Source organism: Halichoerus grypus, chromosome 9, assembly GCF_964656455.1.
Source record: "Halichoerus grypus chromosome 9, mHalGry1.hap1.1, whole genome shotgun sequence".
In the NCBI taxonomy this organism is placed as follows: Eukaryota; Metazoa; Chordata; class Mammalia; order Carnivora; family Phocidae; genus Halichoerus; species Halichoerus grypus.
The window spans coordinates 79,670,669-79,682,164 of record NC_135720.1 but is presented as its reverse complement, the minus strand read 5'-3'; the positions used below and the strand labels follow the sequence as shown (position 1 = coordinate 79,682,164).

At 36.7% G+C, this 11,496-nt stretch overlaps 1 pseudogene; it reads right to left on the bottom strand.

The window, feature by feature from the left end:
• Positions 1-10,657: 10,657 nt before the first annotated feature.
• LOC118531529 (large ribosomal subunit protein uL11 pseudogene) lies at positions 10,658-11,185 on the bottom strand (annotated as a pseudogene).
• Positions 11,186-11,496: the final 311 nt, after the last annotated feature.

Below are 11,496 nucleotides of genomic sequence, written 5' to 3'. Positions count from 1 at the left end.
CCCAAAGACACAGATGTAGTGAAAAGAAGGGCCATAGGCACCCCAATGTTCATAGCAGCAATGTCCGCAATAGCCAAACTGTGGAAAGAGCCGAGATGCCCTTCAACAGATGAATGGATAAAGAAGATGTGGTCCATATATATAATGGAGTATTACTCAGCCATCAGAAAGGATGAATACCCAACTTTTACATCAGCATGGATGGGACTGGAGGAGATTATGCTAAGGGAAATAAGTCAAGCAGAGAAAGTGAATTATCATATGGTTTCACTTATTTGTGGAACATAAGGAATAGCATGGAGGACATTAGGAGAAGGAAGGGAAAAATGGTGGGGGGAATTGGAGGGAGAGATGAACCACGAGAGACTATGGACTCTGAGAAACAAAGAGGGTTTTAGAGGGGAGGGGGGAGGGGGGATTGGTTAGCCCGGTGATGGGTATTAAGGAGGGCACGTACCGCATGGAGCACTGGGTGTTATACGAAAACAATGGATCGTGGATCACCTCATCAAAAACCAATGATGTATTGTATGGTGACTAACATAACATAATAAAATTAAAAAAAAATAAGTGTGGAATGAGGGTAAGATCAGTGCCTTGATTTTTCCGTAATCATCATAAGGGTCACATAAAATGACATTTTCTATAGTGGGGGCTACATCTTCATTCTACCGTCAGGACTTCTGAAGTAATGAAGAAGAAAAAAAGTTATAGTGTATTTCACTGACAGCTTAGAAGATTTGAATTAATATTCTTTAAGGATCTATAGAGTTTTACCAAATAATAGTTCAGTTCAAGTTAAAATGAAATTGCAGTAATATTTTTCCTCTGAGAAAGAACTCCTTTGTCTGATCTGTCACTGTATCATCATTTATTCCTGTGTTATTAGAACGATCATTCAATCATATTTTCTTCTTTTAGGGTTAGTTATAAGCATAAAGACTTGCCATCAGTTCTCCCCAATGCCATGACTGTATCCTAGAATGTATCATCAGGATTCTGACAAAGCATGATCTTAGATCTGCATCTATCTTTTCTATTCTGTTTTTGGAAGGAAAGTGAGTCAAAGTGAATATATAATTTATCAGTAGTAAGAAATTGCCACACTTGGCCATTTTTTAGACTTGTGTCTTCTTTTCTTAAGGAATTTTACACTGTGTTCCACCAGAACCACCAGTATAGATCTGGAAAAACTGTGACTCACCCTCAGTCAATGGAAATCACAGAACTCAGCCCTAATATTGTGCAGTATTTACACTCTGTCAGACATGATGATAGTTTCTGTTTATATTATTCGGTTTCTTAAACCATGGAAATTCTGTGCCATCTCTCTGTTTGAAAAATGTTTGTATTCTTTATTCCTGTCACTCGGGGGTCAGACTTTCTTGAGAAGATAATGATTCTTCAAGGCTTCAATGTCCTTGTTCCCCCTGCCCCCAAACATCGAAATGTTCTGTGTGTAGTTGTTAGAGCGCTACCAACCAAGCCCTGTACAATTGCATGTGGACCGTGATACAATTCCAGTTAATGCTTTGAGAATTGAATGTGGTATTGTCGTTTGCCTCACTAGTAAATAAATGGATATGGTTATTTTCTAGTTTGCAAGATGTAGTCTTCTTCGCTGTAAGGAGGCTCCTGTGGGTATTTTGATCACAGAAATGATATTTTTAAATTAGGGACATGACTTCACATAAAACACAAAACAGATGTGGTCTCCACTGGAAAGAAATGATTCCAGAATATCAACATAAAAAAATAAGCTTAAAGATACAGAATGCTAAAACGTGTTAAGGCTAGTATTATACTAAAACCAGTCACAAAATGAAAGAATAGTACCATTCTTGAAACGGCACCATTCTGCCTCAGGTTTTGTTTCTATACATCTTTACAGCTTAAAGGTTTGACAGATTTTTGTACCAGCTTCCTCATTCCCCAGCATTTTCACTTTACCTGAGAAAAGACTATGTGATTATGAATGCTCTCAGGATAGGGTGATGCCTCATTCATGTCCACCTCTCCAGCATGCTATGCTTTGCCTGACTCTTAGTGGAGCTCAATAAATAAGAGCTAAATGACGTTTTCCCTTATTTTCTGCTTTTCCATAGCTTGAACTTCCTTTTAAAGACACCATTATCTGATGATATTTGACAATTTGTTACAGTGTTTTTGGTAGCACATGAAGCTGTGGTCTATATGCCTGATCTAAGAGGAACAAGAGGACTTTGTTTCTTGAGTAAAAACTGCTATTTAAGAAAATCTGTTAGTGTTGTTTTTTTTTTTTCTCACTCTCTCTTTATGGTCTTTGAAAATCTCTCAAATTGTAGAAGCATCTGTTCTCACATGTTTCTAACTGTCTGCTCAGCTCTTCCACTTATATGTCCTATGGACCTAAAACTCATTAGGTCTCAAGCTGAACCCACCTTTTTTTTCTTTTAACCAATTCCCTCTGGCTGTTTTGTTAACATCATTGCCTTTATTCCAGCCGCTTCTTCCACTAACTTGGCATTGTGCTTGACTTCTGTGCTTTCCTATACATGGCTTCTGATTTCCTGCCAAATACTGACAATTCTACCTCCCCAACATCACTTACATCCATCTTCTTTTTTTTTTTTTTTTAAAGATTTTATTTATTTATTTGACAGAGACAGCAAGAGAGGGAACACAAGCAGGGGGAGTGGGAGAGGGAGAGGCAGGCTTCCCGCTGAGCAGGGAGCCTGATGCAGGGCTCGATCCCAGGACCCTGGGATCATGACCTGAGCCGAAGGCAGACGCTTAACGACTGAGCCACCCAGGAGTCCCACATATATCTCCTTTTCTGCACACCCAGTGCCACTGACCTCATTACATCTTGTATGTTTTTCTATCTTCCTTCTGCTCTACCCTCTCCCCTTTAAATCAAGATTAATCATCTTAAAGCAGATACCTGATTGCGTCACTCAGTCATTCACTCTTAACCCTAAGGCTCCCAACTTCTTATAGAAAAAGCATAAGCATTCTAGCTATTGTTCTAGAATAGAAGACAATTTCCACCACACGTGTAATTTAAAATGTTGTCATAGCCATGTTAAAAAAGTGAAAAGAAATATATTTTAACCCAATATATTAAAATATTATTTCAACATATCATCAATATAAAAATTATTAATATTTTATATTGTTTTTCTACTAAGTCTTTGAAATATGTTTCTAGCTACATTTCAAGAGTTCAGTGTCACATGTGGCTAATGGCTACCCTAATAGTGCATCTCTGGGACCTTCACTACCTTTTACGAATCTGTTTCTGACTCTAATTTCCTTTCCCTCGTATACATGCCATGCTCTAGCCACATCGAGCTCTATGTTCATATCTGTAAATCATTCGGGTTATTTTGCCACCATGTCTTTGTGCTGTTCTGTACCCATGGAATGCTATTATCCCTCTCCACATGTCCAAATCCTGGAAGTGGTTTAAGGCTTTGTTCAAATGCCACCTGACCCTCCCTCACACAAAATTAACTATCCCCTCTCTGACTTTTCCATAGCTTATTTTCTGTGATGGCACTTAGCAATCTTAATTTTTCTACACACCCATCATATCTCCTTTCTAGGTCATAAATTTCTTGAGAGCAATCACCGTGATTTCTTCTTCATGTCGCAAAGCTTAGTCCTGTGCTTTGTTCATAAAGGCATTTGCTGAATGCTTAGTGAATCATAAGTTAAACTTCGCCTGAAGGTAATTTTATTAACTGGGGTTAGAAATGATTGCAAATAGTCAGAAATGAAAAAAGTGTACCTATATACATACGTAATTGTTTTGAATTTATGTGACATTTGATACAGTGCTTTCAAGTTAGCAGAAAATACAGCTTTAACAACAACAGCATACTCATGTGGCTTGTATAAAGAGTTAATAAGAACATATTTTTGCTTAATAAGTGCCAGGAGAATATTTTCATAGATTTCTTTATAATCACCTTGATTAGCCATTCCTCGAAAGAGGATGCTGCTGAAGGTTGTTTTTGTTTTACTTACCAATTCCTAGCTAAGGGAATCTTTGCCTCTCCAGACTTCTCCCAGAGACATATAACTAAGCTTTCTGTCTTGTCTGTTTTACATACTTATTTCCTTCAGGATAATTGCGTCAGGCAATTGACTGTCTCTAAGGAAGTTTGATATTGGTGAGAATTAGATACAGTTTTTTGTTTGTTTGTTTGTTTGATTGGTTTGGTTTGTTATCATGCTGTATGTCTCCTTAAATTTGCCTTAGACTGATTCCTACCACTATAAAACAGATTCTTCTAATATAAAAGCCTAAAATCTGTTAAATGATGCACCAGAACATGCCAAGTTTATATATTCCAACCTAGCTTCTTTCTTTGTTTTTGGACATAACTTAATGGAAATTTCTCTTTGGTTGCTGAGTGTAGCAATGCTGTCAGTTCTTCATTCATATCCCTGGGATCCCTTTACCCTTTCTGCTCATGCCAGCCTGACTTCCAACATCCAAGACATTTGCACAGCAGGCCGAATGTGCCTGAGAAGTAACGGGGGTAGCCCCTAACCAGTTATGAAGACTGTGGGGACAAATTCACTCCAGCTGTCTTGTGCCTTAGATGGGAAGCATGCATTTTGCACTGTTTCCAAGAGCTTCCCTTTCATCCTTATCAATAGCCCACAGTGCTTGCTGCCTTAATAATACATCCTTGTTTGCTTTTCCTTCCCTTTCTGTACCACCCTCCGTCCAATGTGGATGTCCTTGCCCCTCCCAAATAAATTAGATGTACTCAGTCCTTGACTCAGTGTCTGCTTTCTAGAGAACCTAAGATACCAAGCTAATCATGGATTTAAAGCCTTTAGTGTGGTTTCTGTCTTTCTCCCTTTCTTTCTCCTTTCCCACTCTTTTTTCCTCTCTTCCCCATGACTTTTTTTCCTTTCCTTTCCTTACCCAGTATTTATGGAGTGTCTATTTTATGTCAGTCTCCCCAAGAAACAGAAATGAAAACCAGTTTCCTTGTCTTCAAGGCTTTTTACTGATTTATGCTGAATCATATTCCACTGAATGTATCACGAAATCCCTATTAGTGAGTTTGGCCTTTTTTTTCTTTTTCTTTTAACTTAAAAAAAAAAAAAGACTATTTCAGCCTGTTGCTGATTGTGATGACGCTAATTTTTGTTTTTTTTGAGCTTTTTGGAGGAGCAAAATATTTTACCCACGTTTCAACTTATCTCTACAAATATCCTTATTAGACTAAATGGAAAAAAGATGGTGTTGGTTTTGATAAAACATCAATGAAAGTCAACAAGAGAAAAGTATTTGTTCCAAATACTTAATTCTAAATTACTACAGCTCGTGCATAGGTGTGGTTGAATTGATCCTAGGAGACTAACTTTGACATGGCCCATTACTGGGTAGACGTCCATCAATCATTTGAGAACTATCTTAACAACACAAATCCAGTAAGAGAAAAAAATCAGTCCTGAAGATTTGGTGTGATTATCAGAATAATACCTGGCTGATTACGTTTTAAAAAAAAAACCTTCCTATGATTGTTTTATCATTTTAAGTTAGGTAATGGAAAAACCTTTTTGGTCTAAATGGGTATTAAGTGATTTTCCTCTCGTTATGTGCCAACTGGCATATCATAATAAAAACATAATAAAAGTCAAAGTAATGTGAATATAATACTTCAAATCCTGGCAGTAAGATTGTTTGAAAAGCTTATTACCAACATCATTAGAGAAGAATAAATAGAAACACTCAAATATAAACCAGTAGCAGAGAGTTTCAAATATTTTTTTTTACATTCTTATAGCTTTGCTAATCCTATTGTTTCTAATGTAAAATCATTGTGTGATCATCCCAGAGAGACATACCCATGCATTATCATTTTATACTCAATTATATTTGTTTTTATTATATATAAGACACATAGCCCCATTTGATTTGCATATGTTAGGAACAGCTAAAGTTGACCTAAATTATCTGGCTTTAGATTGGTCTCTCCTCAGACTAAATCCTTTCCTTCCTGTTAATCAGAGTCATTGTCATTTTCCCCATGAATCTAGATTGAAAATTGGAGTTTTATTTTTGACCTGTCCTGATTTAGTCAGCTCAGGCTGCCACAATAAATGCCATAGACTGAGGGTCTTAAACAACAGAGTTTTATTTCTCATAGTTCTAGAGGCTGGGAAATCCAAGATTGAGGTGCTGGCAGGGAGTTCCATTGTGAGGCTTCTTTACTTGGCTTGTGGGTGGCTTTCACCCATCTTGCTGTGTGCTCACATGACCTCTTCATGTGTGTAGGGGGAGATGACAAAATTCCCTCTTTTTTAAGTCTACAGAATATTCCATTGTGTATATATGCAGCATCTTCTTTATCCGTTTGTCCATCCATGGACACTTAGGTTGCTTCCATATCTTAGCTATTGTAAATAATACTGCAATGAACATGGATGTGCATATATCTTTTTGAGTTAGTGCTTTCTTTTTCTTTGAATAAATACCTTGAAGTGGAATTGCTGGATCATATGATATTTCTATTTTTAGTTTTTTGAGGATCCTCAATACTCTTTTCTATAGTGGCTACAGCAATTTACATTCCTACCAACAGTGTGTGAGAGTTCCCTTTTCTCTATATCCTTGCCAAAACTTGTTATTTCTTGTGTTTTTGATAATAGCCAATCTAACAGGTTTAGAGTGGTATCTCATTGTTTTGATTTGCATTTATCTGATAACTAATGGTGTTGAGCACCTTTTCATGTACTGTTGGCCATCTGCATATCTTCTTTGGAAAAATGTCTACTCATACCCTCTGCCTATTTTTTTTTTCTTAGGTTTTTTTTTTTTTTATTATGTTATGTTAATCACCATACATTACATCATTAGTTTTTGATGTAGTGTTCCATGATTCATTGTTTGCGTATAACACCCAGTGTTCCATTCAGTACGTGCCCTCTTTAATACCCATCACCAGGTTAACCCATCCCCCCACCCCCTCCCCTCTAGAACCCTCAGTTTGTTTCTCAGAGTCCATAGTCTCTCATGGTTCGTCTCCCCCACTGATTTCCCCCCCTTCATTTCTCCCTTCCTACTATATTCTTTTTTTTTTTAATATATAATGTATTATTTGTTTCAGAGGTACTCCTCTGCCTATTTTTAAATCAGATTGTTTATCATTGAGTTTTATGAGTTCTTTATATATTTTGAATGTTAACCCTTTATCTGATACATGATTTGCAAATATTTTCTCCCATCACATAGGTTGCCTTTTCATTTAGTTGATTGTTTCCTTTGTTATGCAGAAGCTTTTTAGTGTGATGTAGTCCTGCTTATTGATATTTGCTTTTGTTGCCCGTAATTTGGTGTCAAATCCAAAAAAAATCATTGCCAAGACCGATGTCTCAGGAGTTTACCACTGTTGTTTTCTTCTAGGAATTTTATTGTTTCAGGTCTTATATTTAAGTCTTTAGTACATTTTGAGTTAATTTTTATTTATGGTATAAGGTAGTGGTCTGGTTTTATTCTTTTTCCGCCCAGTTTTCCCAACACCATTTATTAAAGAGACTGTTCCCCATAATATGTTCTTAGCTCCTTTGTCATAAATTAATTGATGATATATGTGTGGGTTTATTTCTGGGCTCTGTATTCTATTCCATTGATCTTTGTGTCTGTCTATTTTTATCCCAGCACCGTACTATTTTAATTACTATAGCTTTGTAATATAGTTGGAAAGGAAGGAGCATGATGCCTACAGTTTTGTTCTTCTCTCTTAAAATTGTTTGGCTATTAGGGGTCTTTTGTGGTTCCATACAAATTTTAGGATTTTTTTCTATTCCTATGAAAAATGCCCCTGGAATTTTGGTAGGGATTGAATAGAATCTATAGATTGTTTGGGTAGTATGTACATTTTAACAATATTAATTCTTCCAGGGGTGCCTGGATAGCTCAGGCAGTTAAGCATCTACCTTCAGCTCAGGTCATAATCCTGGGGTCCTGGGATCGAGCCCCACACTGGGCTCCCTGCTCAGTGGGGAGTCTGCTTATCCCTCTCCCACTGCCCCTCCCCCTCCACTCATGCTGTGTTTCTCACTTTCTATCTCTCTCAAATATATAAATAAAATCTTTAAAAAATATATTAATTCTTCTAATCCTTGAACATGGAATATCTTTCCATTTATTTGTGTTCTCTTCAATTTCTTCCATCAGTGTTTTATAGTTTTTAGTGCACAGGTCTTTCACCTCCCTTGGTCAAATTTATTCCTTCATATTTTACTCTTTTTGATGCAATTTTAAATGGAATTGTTTTTAAAAATTTGTCTTTCTGATTGTTCATTATCAATGTACAGAATAGCAACAGATTTTTATGTATTGATTTTTTATCTTGCAGATATCATGTTATCTTCTTCCTTTTCAATTTGGATGCCTTTTATTTCTTTTTCTTGCTTAATTGCTCTGGCTAGGATTTCTAATACTATGTTGAATAAAAGTGGTGAGAGTGGGCATCCTAATCTTCCTGATCTTAGAGGAAAAATTTTCAGCTTTTCACCATTTGCCAAATGCTTTTTTCTGAAGTGATTTATTTTCATTAATTTTATTTACCATAAATAAATTGTTGATTGCTATTTCCCAAAACTGTATTGCTAATACTTTCTAGACTTTCTCATTCTCATTATTGTAGAAAATATTTTTTTCACACTCTAACCCTGTCTTCCAAAGGTAATTTATATTTTCCTAGGCTATTTTTTTTGTTAAGTGATATAAATATCTTAAAACTAAATGGATGCATTGATATATTCTGCTTTTAGGACTATTAGATAGGTTTCCTAAATACTTGAATTAGAAAAATCTCAGTATGCTGTATGTTGTAACTTCCAGACCAGAGAGAGCAATGTTTAACTGAATTAGGAACTTACTAGTACTGGTGTTTCTTTGCCAAAACTTCGGAAGGGTTACATTGACCAAAGTAGCTGCCTGTTGGTCAAAACACTGAATTGCTTATTATTATTCCATTGGTTATGTGGTTAGAACACTTGAGTAATAGAAAATCAATATTTTCTTAAATATATCCATAACATGAAAGATATCTTCTTTATTTCTTTATTCATCAATTTTATAACTTCACAGAAAAGCTGTCAACTTGGTCTGATTTATTCCCTCAAAGCTCGTGCTGCTTTTGCTAATGGTCCTTTGTGTTCTTTATTTTCTTTGTAAATGCTTATTTCATTATTTTTATCTAAATTGAAAAAGGCTTTCAAGAATTAATTTTCAGGCTCATTCTAAGTGTTTGAAAGATCTGTGCCAATTTCTCTTTTAATCTTCACTTCTCCTTTTTTGAAACAATGGCAAACAATTCATATGCATATGTGTACTCTAACAACTCTATTAGAAGTTAATCTCCAGTGGTGTATAATACTGTGCCAATTTTGCTTTCAAGCTAAATCATATAGAGGTAAGATGTTTGAAGTGAGTGTTTTTTGGGGTAGACATATGTTAAATGAACATTTTAGTGACTTGCTGGTTTTTACTGAGCAGAGCATTAGAACTGATCAACTCTTATGTGCTCATTACTAGACACTGGTGCTTAGTGACACTTGCCATTGTAGGTTCTGGGAGTTTTAAGGAAAAAAAAATAGTATCTTAAACACATACTCTTTTTCCTGTCATTCAACAGAACTGACTTGAAAATGAATAAGACACATATTGTGAATTATGTCCTATTATTCAGACATAGAATGTCATGTAACACTTAGAATCTGCCAGTGTCATATGTCAGGCATTTTTGAAATACCATTGACAAGGTGGTTTTTTGAGGAAGGCATATAACTTAATGTGATATGATGGCAGGCCTAAGCCATGGACTCACTGAAATCAATTAGATGTTGTTTCTGAAATCAATATTCCTATCTAAAAATAGGAGGAAAATTGAGAGGTCTAGGCACCTGGACACAGGCAGGCTTCGTAGTGTCCTCACAGCATTAATTTAATTTGACTGAATGGTACTCTGTTTTTGTATGGGTGTTATCAAGTCAAGATTATAGAAGTCTGGAACAAAAGAACTATTTAAGTCATACACAGAGTAAAAGTGATTTGTGTAAGAAAAGAAGCAACAGTTTGAATTATTTGCTAAAGTCATTGCTTTTCATTGAGGAAATGCTGGAAAGGCAAATTACTTGGCTTTGGACCAGGTAATATAAATTAGCTCTTGGGGGGTCATTAGAAGGCATCCTACAGGTTGATAGACAGAGCTGAGCTGTCAGATCACATCTTAGAGTAGTCACACACTTTATCGTTTCCAGATCCAAATTACACTTGGCATTTATTGTTAAATCCCAGGTGCCTTCATAGTAAAACCAATATGTTCTCTGCAACTGTGCACTTTGCCGTCACTAATCAATGGTTAAGCAGTTTGCAGGTATTCTTTGGAGCTGTGAATGTGCTTCCCCAAGGCCTTCTGGTAGAAACTGCTTCATAGGACAGGTGGAATTGTTGGAATGCAAACTGGCATAATTAGTCATATGCATAAAACTGCAGCAAATGGCAATGCAGAGCTCATTGGACTAAATTGATATTGGATAGAGTTAGTACTTATCTAGCTATGGGACAAGGGTATATCAACCTGCCTAGTAATTCTTTTTTTTTTTTTTTTTTTTTTGGTTGTCAAATCATCCTTTATTGAAATATTTTCCTTTGTAGTTAGCTAGCTGGGCATTTCACCGCACCACTGTTGACGTCATCTATGATGTCATGAGGGTGGTGGCCATCAACATTGCAGCCCACAGACCTGACAGTCCCCAGGATTTCTTTAATGGTTCCAGAGAGTTCTTTGGCTAAAGATCGGTGTTGCATCTGTCGGGCAATATTGACAATCTCATCAAAAGTGGTATTTCCACTGTGCTTAATGTTTTTCTGCTTCTTTCTGTCTCTTGGTGGTTCCTTGAGGGCTTTGATAATCAGGGCAGAGGCAGAAGGTACCACTTCAATCTGGGCCCGTCTGTTCTGAATGGTCAGTTTCACTGTAATCCTTAGACCCTTCCAATCACCGGTTGCCTTGGCGATGTCATCACCAACCTTTTTTGGAGACAGACCCAGCGGGCCGATCTTCGGGGCCAGGGCAGACATGGCACCGACCTCGCCACCGGTGCATCTCAGGTACACGGCTTTGATCTCGTTGGGGTCGAACTTAGGCAGCATGGTGGACGTGGCCAGTGTCGGATGAACCTGGATTTGGGACGACCGAAGAAAGTTGCACCTTTGCCTCCCTGAGCCGAAAGCCAAAACCCTGCCTAGTAATTCTAAAGGCAGAATACTCCACATGCCCCAGTTTTCTCATTTTATGTTGGAATAGCAAGCTCAGTTTCCTTATTAGAGTTAGTTGTAAGAATCAGATATGATAGTGTTGATATGTATTCCACACTGAATCTTCACTGCCATGACTAGTCTATGAAGAAAAAGTCTTTGTTATCTCAGTTGTTCTGTAAAACAATTCAAAGGATTTTTTTTACAAATAACTTATTTTC